Source organism: Papaver somniferum, unplaced genomic scaffold (assembly GCF_003573695.1).
Source record: "Papaver somniferum cultivar HN1 unplaced genomic scaffold, ASM357369v1 unplaced-scaffold_137, whole genome shotgun sequence".
Lineage (NCBI taxonomy): Eukaryota > Viridiplantae > Streptophyta > Magnoliopsida > Ranunculales > Papaveraceae > Papaver > Papaver somniferum.
In genome coordinates, this window is record NW_020622934.1 from 8,202,152 (window position 1) to 8,215,801 (window position 13,650).

Below are 13,650 nucleotides of genomic sequence, written 5' to 3' on the forward strand. Positions count from 1 at the left end.
ACTTGTCCTCAAGTAAAACAAAACTAAGGAAATCCTACCTATACCACTGTCGCTGGTCTCTCGAATGCATTTAGCGTATGCACTAAGCCTTTTAAACCACTAAGTGTCCCTAGTGGACGAGTGAAGTCTCGTGAAGATTTGCTTAGAACGTACCTACAAAGTTCTAGGTCAAAATATAAGCTCAGATTCCATCAAATGTGACATGTGCAAGACAGTTTAAGCTCACAGCAAAATGAAGATGTCAATCTAGCTATCTAAGGCACAATCCTAGCACTGATAACAAAAAAAGACATGTGATAAGAGTGTAAAGTGTATCTACACATGTGTCTAGAATGACCTGAAGTTATGACTACTAATCACCAAGAGATAGTTTTTAGGCTAAGAACCGAATTCTAAGCCAAGCTAGCTGTCCGGCTTTACGAGAATTGTGAATGTTCACCCAATGAGTTGGTGATATTTCAGTTTACCCGCGTTATACATCGATGGCTGCACCCTCATTGCTTATTACAAGACTATTTACAACAAAAAGATGACTCTGTACATGACTCTTATTTACATTGATTACTATCTTTTATTTTTGGAACAAGAGAGAACTATTGTCTTTAACATGACAAAACATGGAATAAATAAATACTTGATTGATTTTATTTTATTTATTTTTGATATTTTTTTTGATTTTTCTGAATTTTTCTGATTTTTTTTTTTTTTTGAAGAAATAACTTTGATCTTTACAACATAATGACACTTTTGATACATGAACAAAAAGAAAAACATAATTACATGACTCTTAGCAAGATGTGGCCCTTATCGAATGCATCCGGTCAAATTCTATGGTTGCTTTTCTTAACGTATCCTCCAACTTCTATCCCAGCCAACCAAAGAACCAGCTAGTCAAGTCTCATTCAGTATTCTAAAGTGATTGGAAATCTAACTTCCTATCAAACACCTTGAAGATCGAGGCTATACATGTATTGGTAGATCGTGCGCGTGCAAGTTTCTTATCACTATGTGAATTGTGCTAGAATCAGGGTGCCTAAATATCTAGACTAAGACTCCTAATAATTACATATTTGCACAAGAGTCAACATTTCAAGGTAAATGAGCTCCATTTTTATGATTTTTTAATTTTTAATTTTTTTTGGAATTTTTAATTTTTTTCAAAAAGAAGGAGTTCTGCTTTTTTTTTTTTTTCAATTATGGCATATTATCAAAGTATCTACTTTTCACCCCCAAACCTAAACTAAATATTGTCCTCAATGTTTCAAAATATGAACAAAATTATAATACAACATATGAAGAGGATCATGTTGAGTAGAGAAAAAGGAAAGAGAATACCCGATTTGACGGCGAAGGCAAAATTAGAACTCCGTTATTCAAGGCAAGAATCCAACATATGTCAGCCGAGATCATATTGGATTAGCAAAATATATACACAAGGAACAAAAGGGTTTTAAGAAATTTTATCTACTGGATTATATACAAAAAATTCACCATACACTAACAATCTAAAGAGTTGAGGATCAACCCAAAAGAAAAAGTGTTGAAACATAGACAGTTTCAAAACACTAAAATTGGACTGAAATGAGAGCGAGAGTGAAAAACCGGATGAATCACCCCTAAACCTAAATTTTTCAACAGGTTTACTTTTAAGCACAAAATCTAACAATTTTAGGGGTGCAGGATTCACAAGGTCTAACTGAAAATGGACTTTGTTTGGGATGGACAAACATACATATTCCAACTGTGGCTCCTTAAAAGTATTGTATTTAGATGCAAAATAGTCCAAGAGGACTTGAGAGGCACACAGTTCCAATCCTAGGTTGGGAATCTTCAGAAAAGTTTGTTTAAAATTTTTGTTACAAACCAAATCTAGGTTGGGTGGAATAATCTCAATCTGTGACTTAGGCAAGAAGGTGGCATCTAAGTTTCTCACATGCATGAGATCAAAAGTACCAATATTATCATTCACATCAGCATTTTCTAAATCATAATCAAGTTGTGTAGCATGCTCATCATCACAACACAATTTCACAAGTCCAAATTCAGAATCATGGTTATCCGAAATATCCAAATTAACATCAAAAGAAGCAATATATTGTGGCTTAAGTATGGAATCAGACACATCAACTATATTTTCATGCATAGGATCATTAGTGCCAACAGAAGATTCAACATTACCTAAGTCATTCTCTTCACAGGATAACTGCACAATATCTAAATCAGTAGCCTCATCACATGTATATGGAATACTAGAAGAAACATCATTCATGAAGGTCGGGGCAGAAAAGCCTAATGTATTTGAACCCAAAGGTTCCATAACATTTTCAGCATAGACATGTTCTTCTAATATAACATCATCATAATCATCATCATCACAAATACATGAAAATCCTACTTTGTCAAAACCATTAGTGTTTTTCGTCCATACATCTGCCTCTAAAATAGGTGAATATGGATTGACATTTTCAGCAATAGGGTATGAAACATTATATCCAGAATTAAGCTCATTGGGAAAATCAACATCTGACTCATGGTGATTACCCATATCATGTGGCATGGTCCTAGTTTCCCTATAGGTTTCCCACTGATGGGTTTTCTCTGCAACTTCAGCTAGAAATAACCATGCATCGTCCACAGTTTTATCAATGAATTCACCATTACACATAGATTCAACCAAGGCTCGAGACTTAAAGTCTAGTCCCTCATAAAGAATGGCGACCAGTCTCCACTTCTCGAGGCCATGATGAGGACACTCAAACAACAAATCATTAAATCGTTCAAAATAATGAAAAAGTGTTTCTCCATCTAACTGGACAAAACAATTAATACTTCGACGAATAGAGATGGTCCTATGATGTGGAAAGAACTTTCCGACAAATTGATTTGTGAGTTGGTCCCAAGTGGTGATTGACTGCGGTCTCAGATTGTAAAACCATGTTTTAGCCCTTTCCTTTAAAGAAAATGTAAACAAGCGCAATTTCAAAGAGTCTTCGGATATATGGTCAGGTTGTAATGCCCGTACAATTTGTTCAAACTCTCTTACATGGTTATAGGGATTCTCAGAATCGAACCCTCGAAATATAGGAAGTATTTGTATCATGCTTGTGTTTAGTTCAAATGGGCCATCAGTCTGGGGTAAGACGATACATGATAACTGACTTATTATGTTAGGGTACATGTATTCATGGAGACTACGGAGTTTATTCACACACTCGCCCATTTTTTCAAAAAATTTGGTTTTAATGGGTTTTGAAAATTTGGTTTGAAAGGGTTTTGAAAAGAAAATTTGGTTTTGCTTGGGATAAAATTTTGGTTTTTAAAGAGGGAGAAAAATTTTGGTTTCTGAAATAAGGAGCAATTTTTTTTTTTTTTAGCCCAAAATTTAGTTAAGTTTGGTTCACAAAAGAGGCAAGCCCAAAATCCAAAAAGTTAAGTTTAGAGCAAGCCCACTATTAAGAAACTACAAGCCTAACAAACAACTAAATTATAAGCCCAAATAAAGAAAGAAATAAAAATAAAACTAATTATTACAAACCCACAAAAAATAAAACTAAAATTATTACAATCCCAAATAAAGAAAGAAATAAAATTAAAATTAAAATAATTATTACATGCCCAAAAAGATAATTAAAATTACAAGCCCAAAAGAGAATAACAATACAAACCCACAAAAAATTACAAGCCCAAAAAATTTGGGTTTGGGTTTAGGCTTACCATTTTGGAGGGAAGCCCAGTTAGGCTTTGGTCCCTATTTATTTTTTTGTTGCAAAAGCCCAGTTGGGCTTGGATCTTCCTAACATTTGTTTGTTTGAGGCCCAGTTGGGCTTTTGTTTCTTTATTGCACAGCCCAGCAACAGAAGCTTGGCAGCATGATCACTACTGCAGTTCAAACAGCAAGCCCAGCAGAATTGTTCAACAACAAGTGGGCTTGTTCAATTGCAGCAGCTTTTGTTCTGAACCCAACAGCAAGGAAAAAGCAAGAGCAATAACAAGAGCAAGAGAAAGAAGCAAGACAATGCACTAAATAGGTAAGACAATGCCTAACAGGAAGTGCAAGAACAGGGACTATGCTTACACTAAGCTAAGCTAAAAGATGCAACTAAGTAAGCAAGAACAGCAAAGATGCTTGGTAATGCAAAAAAGTATGCAAGAACAGTTAAATGCTTACACTAAATGCACAGAAGCAAGTGAGACTAAGATGCAGTTACACAGTGATGCTTATGCAAATGGATACAGTGCAAGAAGATATGCAAGAATATAAGATGACAAGTATGCCAAGATGATGTAAGATGCAATGCAGATGGCACAAGCTTCAGATGACAAATAAGAAAGTTACAGGACAGAATCAATGAGCTGCAAGATGAGTTGATAACTGAATATGCAGGACAAAACTAGATGCAAGCTAAAGCTAATGATGCATCCATAAAGGCTAGATGGTGCAAGTTAAGAATTCTGTGAGGCTAGATGACAGTAAATGAAAGAATGCAAGAATGCAGTTGTAATGAAACAGTAAATGCAGTGAAGATGCAACAGGATGCACTAAGGATGCAATAGCAAGGTTAAGAAAGGTCTAGCAGCAACAGGCAACAGTTAGCTAGCTAGCTAGCAAAGGTTAGCCAGCAACAAGACCTGCAGCAGCAAACAAATACAGAGAACAGCAAACAAATGTAGAACAAAAACAATAACAGCGCCGCTAACCGAGTCCCCGGCAGCGGCGCCAAAAACTTGGTAGCTAAGGAATTAAACCTAAAACTATGTTTTAACCTAAACCTGCAAGTATACAGGATCTAAAGTAGTGAGTGAGCAAATAAGGGGAAGTCCACAGGGACAAGGAGGGAGCTGGTGTTGTTTTCTAACTATTTCTAGTGACAGTGACTAAAAGCACTAGGGCATTTGAATCCACCTAATAATCCTAAGCTAAGGCAATACCTATTCAACTTATGTTATTGTTCCTTTCCAGGGAAGGATAAAATGGATAATATGCCAACCATTCTCACTAACTCACCCCTAGCATAAACTGTCTTCTTACAGTACAGCCTATCACAGGTTCATTTGATCAATTTAGCTAACTATCATCCCTAACAGGATAAAATGGATAATAATTCTAGCTATGTTATCTAATTCACTCCTAGCATGAACTGTCTTCTCACAGTACAACTCATCACAAGTGCATTTGAATGCTTTAGCTAGTAATCATCCTACAACAGTGAACATCATAAGAACATTAAATTGAACAGAAATTTTCTCAACATATGACTAAGGGTTTCATCTACACCCTAGCAAGAGTAATTAGAACATACTAGACATGGTGAACAAATACAATTGAAATTACTGAACTTGAAATTAAACAAGAAGTAACAGTAGAGAGCACTGGCTAGTCCAGGCCTCTAAGGTGGTGCTCTGGCTAATCCAGGCATCTAAGGTGGTGCTCTGGCTAATCCAGGCATCCCTCTACAACAACACCCACAAGTCCTATTTATAGTTACAAGCTTCAATTAGGTTTCTACACAAGTTTTCCCCAAATCCCCAAAAACAGTAAATTAGGGTTTGTTGAATCTTACCCATACTTCTCTGATTTGCTTCATAGCCTTCGACCCATTCTTCTTCTGACTCTCCTGCTCCTCTCCATGCCTTCCAATTGCTTTGCTAACTCGACCTATTCTATTGATTTCTTACCTAGGGTTTCAGAGAGAAATCAGGGAAGAAATCGAGAGAATAGATGGCTAGAAGTTTAGGGGAATGATGGGTTTCGGTGAGGGATAGCCATGATGGCTTTTGGTGGTTGATTGTGGTGGTTGAGGCAGTGGAGTTGGTGGTGAAGGTGAGGCTGTTGCAGACGCATGTGAGGGAGGTGAAGTCGATGGAGAAGAAGGAGGGGAGTGTTTGGTTGATGGGTATAGGTATTAGGTGCTTGGGTGTTGAGAGGTTGCATCAAGTCTCGATGATTCGCGAAGATGAGCCGTGGGATGCGGAAATGAGAGATTGATCTAATGGCGAGATAGAAGGGAGCTTGTAGCGACCGTTGGATGTATAATACATCAAAATGAACGGCGGAGATTGGAGTTAGGTGCTGTAGTGTGAAGCAGGAGCTTCAGACTTTGATGTACTGGTGATGTTGCGACCATTGGATTCAGATGTGTCCAATCTGACGGCTAGAAAGGTAAACGGGTATGGATATATGAAATGGATCTGGGTGAGGGTTTTGGGCCTTGAATATGCCAAGCCCATATCTACTTTAAGAACAATTCTTCCTCTTCAAGCCCAGTTCTAACCTTTTGGTCTTGTGCACAACATTCTTCGCGGCTTCCTTGCGTAATTCCTCCCGGCTTTTCACTACTTTTCTGCTCTTTTCCGCTCCGCAATTCATCTAACTTTATTTATTACCTAAAAATGCAAAATTAATTAATAAAAATATTTATTCTTGAAAACAAAGAAAATACATAATATGGGATAAAATGTAGAATTAATGCACAAAAGATGAGTTAAATGCCAAGAAAAATATATAGAAATATGCACTTTTTAGGACTCATCAGCGCCCCTAGTAATTTGAGTGTTGCCTTAAATTGTCTCGTGTGGGTCACACGCTGGCCTGGCGAGTATCGTTCATATACTTTCCGTGTGGCTATTTTTTTTTCTTCAACCAGTTAATGAATTATTGTTTCTCATCGATCTCTCATCTCTCCTCTGTTCCCTTCTCAACCCTAACTCTCTTCTCATCTCTGAATTCATCTATTCTCATCTTAATTCTTCTTAACCTAATATCTTGAGCTGTTTATGTATATCAATTGTAGTGAATTCACTACAAGTGGTATCAGAGCACTCGATTCCGAGTGACCCTGAACCATGGTGAGCAAAGATGAGTTTGAAGCTCTTACTAAACAATTAATATCAGTTATTCAGTCTAATGAGAATTTAGCATAGGAGGTGTTGGAAATTAAAGCTAAACAGGATTCACAATCTCCGCTGCTGCACACAACTATGATGGACATGTTCAAAACTGAATCCAGGAAGTTAATGGAAGAGTCCAATGAACAATCAACCAGATCTTGTGGACCAATACTCAACAATCCCTTGGTTCATAACACACAGGAGCGAACTGTTGGTCATTTTACCTGGTGAGAATTCTAATTTTTCTCATACACATAAACTCAAGGTTGATTTTCCTAGATTTGATGGAGATAATCCTAGGTCATGGGCAAGGAAGTGTACCAAGTACTTTCAATTGCACCAAATGAATGAGGAACAAAAGGTACATGTAGCTTCCATGTATTTAGAGGGTAGAGCCGATGTATGGTTTCAGGATTATCAAGTTGGGAAGGAGGTTGTTCAATGGGAGAAGTTCATGAAGGATATTTTCTCTCGTTTTCAAGAGTTGGGTCATGATGACATAGTGGAGGAGTTTAACAAATTGAGTCAATTAGGTACTGTTTCAGAGTACCAAGAAACATTTGAAGAACTCAAAGCACTAATATTAGCTAAGAATAAGCACCTCACGGAAGAATCCTTCACATCTAGTTTTATCAGTGGGCCGAAGGAAGAATTAAGGATTGCGGTACAAATGTTTTCCCCAGCTAATTTAGACAATGCAATCTACTTGGAAAGGATGCAGGAGCTGCTTCTTGACAGTTCCAACAAGAAAGCCAAGATTAACATACCACCACCACTATACATTCCTCAAAGCCACAGGAATATGGTGCCAAGCCCAAAATATACATCTCCTTCACCTAGAGGCACAATCCCTACTAGTCCAAAGTTTTCTCCAATAAGAAGACTCACTTATGCTAAAATGAAGGCCAGAAAGGATAAGGGATTATGCTACAATTGTGATAAAGAATTCAAGGCTGGTCACAAGTGTCAGAGACAACAATTATTTATGTTGGTGGCTGGTGAAGAAGAAACAATTTTTTTTGAAGAAGATTCACCTTTTAATTCTCCCTTAATACAAGAAGTAGCTGAAGAGGATGTGGAGATATCAATTCATGCCCTGTCAAGTAATACATCCCCAAGCACCATTAAGATTCATGGCATTACTTTATACAATCATCCCATTACAATTTTGGTGGACAGTGGAAGTACACACAGCTTTTTAGACCCTGAGATTTCCAGGTTAAGTGGTTGTTTAATAGACCCAACTGCCAAGTTCCAAGTAGTTGTAGTAGATGGAAACAAGTTTATAAGCTCTTCAAAGTGTCCTAGTTTCCAATGGTAAATGCAGGGCAATAAGTTCAAGTTATATATGAGGATCCTACCTCTAGGAGGGTGTGACATGGTGTTGGGAGTAGATTGGATGAGGGGAAGGAATGTAGTATTACAAGGCATCACTGAGTGTGCCAGCATTTCTCTCATGACAGGCAAGGAGTATGAGAAGTATAGGAGGAAGCACAAGCATGACAGGCAAGGAGTATGGGAAGGAATGTAGTATTGTCAGTTCCTCCAAATCAAAGGCCTTATAGAATTCCTCACATTCAAAAGGATATAGTGGAGAAGTTGGTTAAAGAAATGCTAGCTTCTGGTGTCATTAGACCAAGCCATAGTCCCTTTTCATCTCCAATACTCTTAGTCAAGAAGAAGGATAGTAGTTGGAGATTTTGTGTGGATTATAGGAGGGTAAATGAGCTCACAATCAAGAATAAATATCCAATACCTGTCATTGATGAGCTTCTTGATGAATTAAAATGTGCCAAGGTGTTTTCCAAGATAGATTTAAGGTCTGGGTACCATCAAATAAGAGTTTCTCATGCTGACATTCACAAGACAGCCTTCAAGATACACCAAGGGCATTATGAATTCTTGGTAATGCCTTTTGGGCTTACAAATTCTCTTGCAAGTTTTCAAACCTTAATGAATGATATTTTTCATCCTTATTTAAGAAAGTTTATTTTAGTGTTCTTTGATGACATACTCATCTATAGTCCTGATATGGAGACTCACATTCAGCACCTAACCATCAACTTGGAGTTACTTAAGAAGCACTCCTTCTTTGCCAAACTCGGTAAATGTTCTTTTGGAAAACCACATATTGATTATCTAGGTCACATCATATCTGAGGAAGGTGTTGCAGCTGATCCGGGGAAGATTTCCTGCATGGTTAAATGGCCAGTTCCTACTTCACTAAGAGATCTCAGAGGGTTCTTAGGGCTTACAGGGTACTACAAGAAATTTGTTCAGGGTTATGGCCTCATCTGCAAGCCCTTGACTGAGTTACTCAAGAAGAATAAATTTCAGTGGAGTGAGGTAGCTGAGTCAGCCTTTCAACAACTTAAGAAGGAAGTCACCACAACCCCTGTGTTAGCATTTCCAGACTTCACCAAGCCATTTGAAGTAGAAACATATGCTTGTGATATTGGAGTTGGAGCTGCATTGATGCAAGAGGAGACCAATATCCTATTTTAGTAAAGGTATGGGTAGCAGATTCTTGGCTATGTCTACTTATGAAAAAGAAATGATGGCCATAGTGTTAGATGTCTCAAAGTGGAGAACTTATCTACTGGGTAACAAGATTACCAGCTACACAGACCATCAAAGTATTAAATACTTTATGGACCAGAGATTCCATTCAGTAATACAGCAAAAATGGCTCTCAAAACTTTTGGATTATACTTATGAACTGAAATACAGAAAGGGTGATGATAACTTAGTAGATGATGCCTTATCTAGAGTTAAATTTGGAGAGGAGAGTGCTTTTCTAGGCACTAACTCAGGTACAGCCATCTTGGCTACAAGAAATCCAAGATAGTTACACTAATGATGCCCTTGTGCAGAAATGGATACCTGAACTATCAACTAAGAACCAAGGATCAGGTGACTTTACTTTCCGGCAACGAATCTTGAGGTACAAGAAGATAATATATATTGGGCAGAATGGTGGCTTGAGGAAGACTGTATTAGATGCCATACATTCCTCACCTATTGGAGGTCATTTAGGGGGGCAAACAACTTATTAAAAGGCCAAACTCTATTTTTATTGGACATGTATGAATCAACATATCCTTACATATGCCAAAGAATGTGATATTTGTCAACAACATAAAGGTTTCAACAGTGCACCAGTTAGCCTGCTTCAACCTTTACCTATTCCAAATCAAGATTGGGAGCATATTTGTATGGATTTCATTACAGGATTTCCAAAATCAGAGGGCACGGAAGTCATATTAGTAGTGGTAGATATATTTACTAAACATAGTCATTTAATTGCCCTCAGCTACCCATATACAACTTCCTCAGTGGCTACAAGATTCATTGATACCATCTTCAAATTATATGGCATGCCCAAATCCATAGTATCTAACAGAGACAGTATCTTCATCAGCAATTTTTGGAAGTATTGTTTGCTAAGGTAGGGACTTCACTACATCTGAGTACTGCCTATCATCCCCATACAGATGGGCAAACAGAAAGAATCAATGCTTGTTTGGAGTCTTATTTGAGGTGTATGACTAGCTCTTGACCTACTAAATGGGTCACATGGCTACCCTTAGCTGAATGGTGGTTTAACACTACATATCACACAAGCTTGAAGTTAACTCCATTTGAATCTCTATATGGCTATGCTCCTCCTCAGTTTGGTATCCTATCTTCTCAAGCAGGTATTCATGTTGCAGTTGAGGATTATCTACATCAGAGACAAGAAATGGCTCAAGTTCTCAAGGAGTCCTTGCAATCTGCTCAACACAGAATCAAGTAACAAGCAGATAAGAAGAGAATTGATAGGTCCTTCAATGTAGGTGATTGGGTATACTTGAGGCTGCAACCTTATAGGCAGTCAACAGTGCAACTAAGAAGGAATCTGAAACTAGCTGCTAATTTTTTTGGCCCTTACCAAATTACTGATAAGGTGGGTGATGTGGCTTATCATCTTAAGCTACCAGTGGGCTATAAAATCCACCCAACCTTCCATGTATCACAATTGAAGCCAAAACTTGGGGCAAGAATAGTAGCTCAGACTGTTCTACCTACAACTGATTGCAGAGGACATCTTCAAATGATACCTGACAAGGTCATAGCTACCAGAAAGGTTGTTAAGAATCAGCAAGTAATAGCTCAAGTGTTGATGAAATGGAAAGGCTTGACTGATGCTGAAGCAACTTGGGAAGACACTCAATTGATGAAGACACAGTTCCCAAAGCTGATCCTTGAGGACCAGGATCTTTTGGAGTAGAGGGTATTAGTCATGTCCCTTGATCATGACTGTTTGGGCTAACTTTCTTTAGCTGGCACCCTTAGTAATTTGAGTGTTTCCTTAAACTGTCTCGTGTAAGTTACACGCTGGCTTGACGAGTATCGTCCATATACTTGTCTTGTGGCTATTGTTTGTTCTTCAACCAGTTAATGAAATATTGTTTCTCATCGATCTCTCATCTCTCCTATGCTCTCTTCTCAACCCTAACTCTCTTCTCATCTCTGAATTCATCTGTTCTCATCTTAATTCTTTTGAACCTAATATCTTGAGCTGTTTCTGTGTATCAATTATAGTGAATTCGCTACAATTCCTCTCCATAGACTAGTAAATCAGGTGATGCTCCCGTGGAACTGTGCTTCGAGATCCTATATGCCCAGAGTGCCATTGGAAACTGTTCGTGCCATTCTCTATGATGGTCATGCACTGTCCTGTTGAGGATTTGGATGAGCGTTTTGTTCGTTGCTTCCGCTTGCCCATTCTCCTTGGGAAAGTAGGGAGTCGACGTATGAAGTCTTGTGTTGTATTGACTGAGTAAATTGATTACATCCTTGTTTACAAATGACTTGGCATTATCTGCTCTGATTATCATGGGTGCGTCGAACCTATAAATAATGTGTTCTTTGATGAACGCGGCTACGGTTGCTACAGCGTAGTCTTTGAAGGGTATTGCTTCAACCCATTTCGACGCGTACTTCATGGCTGTTATTATATATGTATGGTGCTTCGAGGACATCGGATTAATCGGCCCTATGAGGTCAAGCCCCCATCTATGAAATGGACATGGTGTCACTATGCTGTGTAGTAGAGTGTGAGGCGCTTGGATCAGATTTCCGTGTGTCTGGCAGCTTAGGAATTTTCGGACATGTTCTGTGGTATCGCTTTCCATGGTTGGCCCGTAAAATCCTCATTCATAAAGTTGCAGGAATATCTTCTGCATCCCCTGATGCTCAGCGTCGTGGGAACGAGTCATTACTTCCACTGCTTCCTGATCCGACAAACATCGTAGTATGGCATTGTTGTAGATTTTGCGATAAAGGATGCCTTCATGCATGAAGAAACGTGTCGCCTTATTTTGGATTTTCAGGGCCGCCTGCCTTTCACCTGGTAGCTTCCCATGTTGGATGAAATCGATGTAAGGCTGTCTCCCTCAGCGGTGTAGACTTCCGCAAGTTGTGGTGGAGCTTGATAGTCGGAATAGCTGTCTTGAAGTGCTTCCGCTTGCGCTGACATGCTCGTCCAACATACTCCCAATCTTTGAAGTTTTTTATAGAGGTGAACAGCGCCGGTTTTCCCACATGTCTCCGCGTTCTGTTCCTAGAGTAATTTCTCCGCTTCTCTTTATTCACACACCTCGCGAAGGATCCTCCCGCAGTTATATATCACAAGGCTCCTTGGATCATCACAAATTGCTTCAAGGCTTGGGTGGGAATCACCCGAACTTCGTCCATCCGAGTCAGGTCTTCGATATATACTCGCCTCCAGTTGTCTGCTTCTTCGAAAGCCAGGTCTTCTTTCCAAGTGCTGAGCAGCTCTTTTCTTCGTATCGTGATCGTGCCCTCTTCTTCACCATTTAATTGTACCTTACTTTCTAGGGTTGCTAAGGCTTCCACGTTCTTATTTCCACCTCTACCAGTATGGTCCAATGTTGACCCCGTTTGGTCCATCAACCTCTGAGCTTCCGCCCGATAGGGCGCCAGGTGTGGTTCTTTGACATGAAATTCGCCATTTACTTGGTTCGTTACGAGCCTTAAGTTGCCTTTAACTTCCACGCTCCCCAAATTGATATATTTTTCCATGTAGAGTCCCAGAATTAGTGCCTCGTATTCAGCAATATTGTTACTACATGGGAAATCCAGTTTGAACGAGTACGAGAGTAGTTCGCCTCGTGGGGCTTCAAATACTATTCCGGCTCCTCCAACAGTGCCATATGATGATCCATCAAATAACATGGTCCAAGGCTTGTCGACGTATGTAGATGCTACTTCTCCGGGTATGTATTCATGTACTTAATCATCTCCTTCTCCTGGAAACATGGGTATCAGATCAGCTATTTCTTGTCCTCTTACCGCGTTTGGTCGCTGATACTTGAGATCGAATTCCGAAAATTGTAACAACCATAGATCAGTTTTCCCATTAGGACTGGATTCGAAGCTAAGTAGGCTATGGGGTTTGCCGCCGCCACCACGATGGTCTCGCGTGTCAAGGGATAAGGACATAGCTTCTTTGTAGCGTATATGAAGGCCAGACATGCTTGCTCTATGCGCGGATATCTCAATTCCGAGTCTCGCAGAACTCGGCTAACGTAATAGATGGGTGACAGCTCGCTTCCCCCCATTTCTTGTGCGACTGCGCCTATCGCCGAGCTAGTAAATGTCATGTAGAGATAGAGGAGGACTCCTTGTATCGGAGGTCTTAGGAATCTAGGGCTGATGAGGCATTGCTTTAGTTTCTCTAATGCACCGCACTGAATT